This window comes from Macaca fascicularis, chromosome 6 (assembly GCF_037993035.2).
Source record: "Macaca fascicularis isolate 582-1 chromosome 6, T2T-MFA8v1.1".
Classification (NCBI taxonomy): domain Eukaryota; kingdom Metazoa; phylum Chordata; class Mammalia; order Primates; family Cercopithecidae; genus Macaca; species Macaca fascicularis.
In genome coordinates this window covers 62,564,945-62,570,473 of record NC_088380.1, presented here as the reverse complement: position 1 = coordinate 62,570,473, position 5,529 = coordinate 62,564,945, and the positions used below count along the sequence as shown (strand labels likewise).

General features: G+C 44.1%; 1 pseudogene; it reads right to left on the bottom strand.

Moving 5' to 3' along the window:
* Positions 1 to 203: 203 nt before the first annotated feature.
* On the bottom strand, positions 204 to 3,372 carry LOC102125379 (RNA ligase 1 pseudogene; annotated as a pseudogene).
* Between the last annotated feature and the right edge of the window lie 2,157 nt (positions 3,373 to 5,529).

Below are 5,529 nucleotides of genomic sequence, written 5' to 3'. Positions count from 1 at the left end.
AAATCTCTCTTTTAAAGTCAGCTGATTAGCAACCTTAACTCTATCTGCTGTATTTAAGTCCCCCCTTTCACAGTGTGATATATATAATAAGAAATATATTTGTCCATAGTTTCTGTCATGGAGCTCCTGAAACACCTGGCATTTCCTGAGTGATAGGAGTTTCTTTTGTTATTCTTTATGAGCCCCATTTGTTTTTTTGTTTTTTAGAATGTAACAACAATAAAACTAATCTTAAATTTATTTGCATTTAATACATCAAATATATCTTTGAGTCTACCAGTTTTCTGTTTTTGAAAATGATTAAACAAACACTTAATATCAAAGGCAGAATCACATTTGTTCAGGTTCATGTTGATAATAACTGGAGCTTCTTTGATTTTTGCTGTTGTTGTTGTTGTTGTTTTTGAGACAGAGTCTCTCTCTGTCACCCAGGCTGGAGTGCAGTAGCACAATCTTGGTTCACTGCAACCTCTGCAGGGATTAAACGGATTCTTGTGCCTCAGCCTCCCAAGTGGCTGGTATTATAGGCTCCCGCCACTATGCCTGGCTAATTTTTGGTTTAGTAGAGATAGAGTTTCACCATGTTGGCCAGGCTGGTCTCGAACTCCTGACCTGATGTCATCTGCCCATCTCGGCCTCCCAACGTGCTGCGATTACAGGCACGAGCCACCACACCTGACCTATAACTGGTTTTGAGTTAATGTAAATATTTGGGATTGGCCAGCATAAACCAAGACGATGGTGATGGACCTTAATTAAACTACCATTACTGCAATGCCATACTATTCCTTCAATTTTACCCTCTTTGCAAACTTCAAAGCAGGACAAGAGACCATTGTACTTCCAAACAGGTAGATTTCTTTTCTTTTCTTTTTTTTTTTTGAGACAGAGTTTCACTCTGTTACCCAGGTTGGAGTGCAGTGGCATGATCTCAGCTCACTGCAGCCTCTGCCTCCCAGGTTCAAGTGATTCTCCTGCCTAAGCCTCCTGAGTAGCTGGGACTACAGGTGCCCACCACTACGCCCAGCTGATATTTGTATTTTTAGTAGAGAAGGGGTTTCACCATGTTGGCCAGTCTGGTCTCGAACTCCTGACCTCGTGATCCACCCACCTCGGCCTCCCAAAGTGCTGGGATTACAGGCGTGAGCTGCCACGCCCAGCCCCAGATGGGTAGATTTCTTATTTGGAATGCTCCATGTGGTATAAGAAGATGTAATGGATGCGTCTTGCTTCCTAACCCACATGGGTTTCCATTGATATTTGTTCCTATAAGCTCCAGTGTTTGTTCTAAAATTAGTGGCACTACACTTATTTCCAAAAGCCCAGGTTCATCAGGATGATGCTTTAGTATCAGGGCAATTTCAAATTCATAATGAACTACAGAGGAATGCCAGCAGTACTGTTTATTGTTTTTTTCTACTGGTACTCAACTAAGAATATGTCCATTTTCATCGGGTGCTGGATTCCCATTTCGTTGTTCTATTTCCTTTGCTGGTATGCAGCACTCTGGAGCCTGTTTGAAGTCCTCCTCAAGGTTCCCAAAAAATTCTTTGGTGTTTTCTTTTGAATGTGGAAAAATGTAAAATCTTTTTTCGGCTTGTTTGTTAGGTTTTCTATCTAGTTGAGCCCACAGGTGTGGCTAATCTGCTGCTCCTTTTGGCAGAAGGCTCCTCTTCCACTTCCATCACAAACACACATGATATTTTTTGCTGCATGGAGCCCAGGCACCTCTTGGTGAGCCCAACAAGCAGGGTGAGTGTAGGGTGCATTTTTTTTTTTTTTTTTTTTTTGTATTTTTTTTGAGATAGAGTCTTGCTCTGTCGCCCAGGCTAGAGTGCAGTGGTGCGATCTCAGCTTACTGCAACCTCCGCCTCCTAGGCTCAAGCGATTCTCCTGTCTCAGCCTCCCAAGTAGCTGGGATTACAGGTGCAAGACACTATGCCCGGCTAATTTTTGTATTTTTAGTAGAAATGGGGTTTTGCCACGTTGGCCAGGCTGGTCTCAAACTCCTGACCTCAGGTGATCTGCCTGCCTTCGCCTCCCAAAGTATTTGGATTACAGGCGTAAGCCATTGCGCCCAGCCAAGGGTGTGCTTTTAAATGGTACCAGGTCCAGGCGGGGTGAAAGCCCTGCAGCAGTAACTATGAGCCTCCATCCCCTTCCTCTGTGTGTGTGTGTGTGTGTGTGTGTGTGTGTGTGCGTGTATGTGTTTTGATCTCACTCTGTCGCCTAGGTTGGAGTTCAGTGGCGCAATTTTGGTATGAGCTCCTTTTAATCACACCTGAGTTTACACTAATGAGGTGAGTTGAAGTGGGGCCTAGATGGGGGCTGGTCACCAGAAAAAACAAGTGGTTAGAGGGTTGGAAGTTTCAGCCCTATTCACCAACCTTCTGGGAGGGAAAGGGGGATGGAGGATTGAGTTTTAAGTCTTGAACAACAAGATTCAAAAAGCTTCGAAGTTGATGAACACATTGACTTGCTGGGAGGGTCATACTCCTGGAGAGGGTACTCCCACCCAATACCGTGCCCTATGCACCTCTTCCATCTGACTCTTCCTGGGTTGTGTACTTTATAATAAACCAGTAAATGTAGGAAAAGTTTTTCTGAGTTCTGTGAGCCATTCTAGCAAATTATTAATATCAAACTTAAAGAAGGGGTCGTGGGAACCCCTGAGTTATATCAGCCAGAACTATGGATAAGGCATAACTTGCAAGTGCAGTCTGAAGTGGGGACAGTCTTGTGGGACTGAACCCTTAAGTCTGAAGCAAGCTAACTCCAGGTAGTTTGTGTCTGAATTAATTGAAATGTTTGACATCCAGCTGATGTTGGAGAATTGCTTGGTGTACAAAAACACCCCAGACACAGAACCTAACATATTGATAGGTTTTAGGGATTAGGATGTGGACATCTTTGCTTCCCTAGATACTAAAGTAGGGGCCAGGCACAGTGGCTCACACCTGTAATCCCAGCACCTTGGGAGGCTTGATTGCTCCCACCTTAATTGCTCTTTAAAATTTTTTTTGAAATATTTTAATTTTTAATTTAAAAAAATTAGCCAGGCGTAGTGATGTCTACCTGTAGTCCTAGCTACTTGGGAGGCTGAGGTGGGAGGACGGCTTGACTCCGGGAGTTCAAGGTTGCAAATGAGCCATGATCATAATGCTGCACTCCAGTCTGGGCGTCAGAGACTCAGTCTCCAAAAAAAAAAAAAAAAAAAAAAAAAAAAAAAAGAAAAGAAAAGAAAAAGAAAGAAAACAAACCAAGTTGATACTGTGATGACTCCACATCTGAGCAGTACACTAGCCACAGAAAGGATCTGTACAGTGCAGATAGGCATGCCTGTCTTTCACAGACGAGTGTATCTTTCTTTCATAGCTAGGTGTACTGTCTTTTTATAACTTGATGACAATAGATATTAAAACCATTGAGGGAGCTCTCTGAACCTGTCCTGGTTCTGAGGACTGCCTAATTTGATAAAAAACATATTAAAAAGTAATCAAACCATCTAATTTTGTTTGTTCTAATTCCACATTTAGTTAACTTCTGATTTTACCCATGTATATATTTTTTCAAGATACAGAATACTCTGACTACACAATATTAATGACTTCTCCATTTGGCAGTTATGCTTCTTTCTTTCTTTTTTTTTTTTTTTTTTTTTTCTGAGACGGAGTCTGGCTCTGTCGCCCGGGCTGGAGTGCAGTGGCCGGATCTCAGCTCACTGCAAGCTCCGCCTCCCGGGTTTACGCCATTCTCCTGCCTCAGCCTCCCGAGTAGCTGGGACTACAGGCGCCCGCCGCCTCGCCCTGCTAGTTTTTTGTATTTTTTAGTAGAGATGGGGTTTCACCGTGTTCGCCAGGATGGTCTCGATCTCCTGACCTCGTGATCCGCCCGTCTCGGCCTCCCAAAGTGCTGGGATTACAGGCTTGAGCCACCGCGCCCGGCCGCTTCTTTCTTTTTTAAATTTTTTAAATTTTTTGAGATGGAGTCTCGTTCTGTCGCCCAGGCTGGATGCAGTGGTGCAGTCTTGGCTCACTGCAACCTCCCTCTCCTGGGTTCAAGCGATTCTCCTGCCTCAGCCTCCTGAGTAGCTGGGACTACAGGTACCCAACACCACACCCAGATAATTTTTGTATTTTCAGTAGAGACAGGGTTTCTCCATGTTGATCAGGCTGGTCTCGAACTCCTGACCTCAGGTGATCTGCCTGCCTTGGCCTCCCAAAGTGCTGGGATTGCAGGTGTGATCCACTGTGCTTGGCCTATTTGGCAGTTATATTTCTCATTGTAAATTAGCACCTTGGATATTGGTTTTAATATCTGTTGTCATCAAGTTATAAAAAGACAGTACACAGTACACCTAGCTATGAAAGAAAGATATACTCGTCTATGAAAGACAGGCATGCCTATCTGCACTGTACAGATCCTTTCTGTGGCTAGTGTACATTTCATGGACACTTTTGTACATTTCATGGACAATGAAGAAAGGTGGAGTTTTTGGACCTGAAGACTCAACTCTAGATTGTGGTGAATACAGCAAAGTTCTGCAATTTTGTGTGTCCTTTCCTCAGGTAGCATCTCTCTGTCTCACTGCACATTTCTTTTTGTTTTGTTTTTTGAGACAGGGTCTTGCTTTGTTGCCTGGGCACGAGTGCAGTGGCATGATCATAGCTCACTGCAGCCTCTAATGCCTGGGCTCAAGGGATCCTCCCACCTCGGCCTCCTGAGTAGCTGGGATTACAGGCACACATCAACGCCCAGCTAATTTAAAAAAAAAAATTTTTTTTTTAGAGACAGGGTCTCACTATGTCAGTCTCAAACTCCTGGGCTCATGCAATCCTCCCTCCTCAGCCTCCCAAAGTGTTAGGATTGCAGTGTCAGACTGCACCCAGTCCCACTGACTATTTCTTATAAACATGGCAAGGATCTTTCATGCATCATAAATGTGAGTTAAATGAGTTAAGACCTTTAAACAAAGATGATATCAAAGGCAAGAGGAGCCTCCTGCCCATCACAATATCAGGGCAAGAACAAAGGCTTTGAAGGCCAAGAAAGCCACACTACAAGGCAGCCAGAGTCTCCTGAAGAAGGCCCATGAGTCACCTACCCTCCAGGAGTGTAGCACACTGAGACTCCAAAGGGCCCTAGAAAACGAGTTTTCAGGAGGAACAACTGAAACCACGGTGCCATCATTAAGTTCCCCTTGACCTCAAAGAAGGTAGAGAAAACAACATGCGACCAGGCAGTCTTTGAGAAAAACTGTATGATACTGACATGGTGCGTACCCTGATAAAGCCTAATGGAGACAACAAGGCATACATTGGACTGGCCCCTGAGTACAGGGACTCGATACTGCCAACAAAATTGGGATCATTTAAAACTGAATTCAGGCCGGGCGCAGTGGCTCACGTCTGTAATCAAAGAACTTTGTGGGGCCAAAATGGGTAGATTGCTTGAGTCCAAGAATTCAAGACCAGCCTGAGTAACATGGCGAAACTCCATCTCTACAAAAAAATGCAATAATTATCCGGA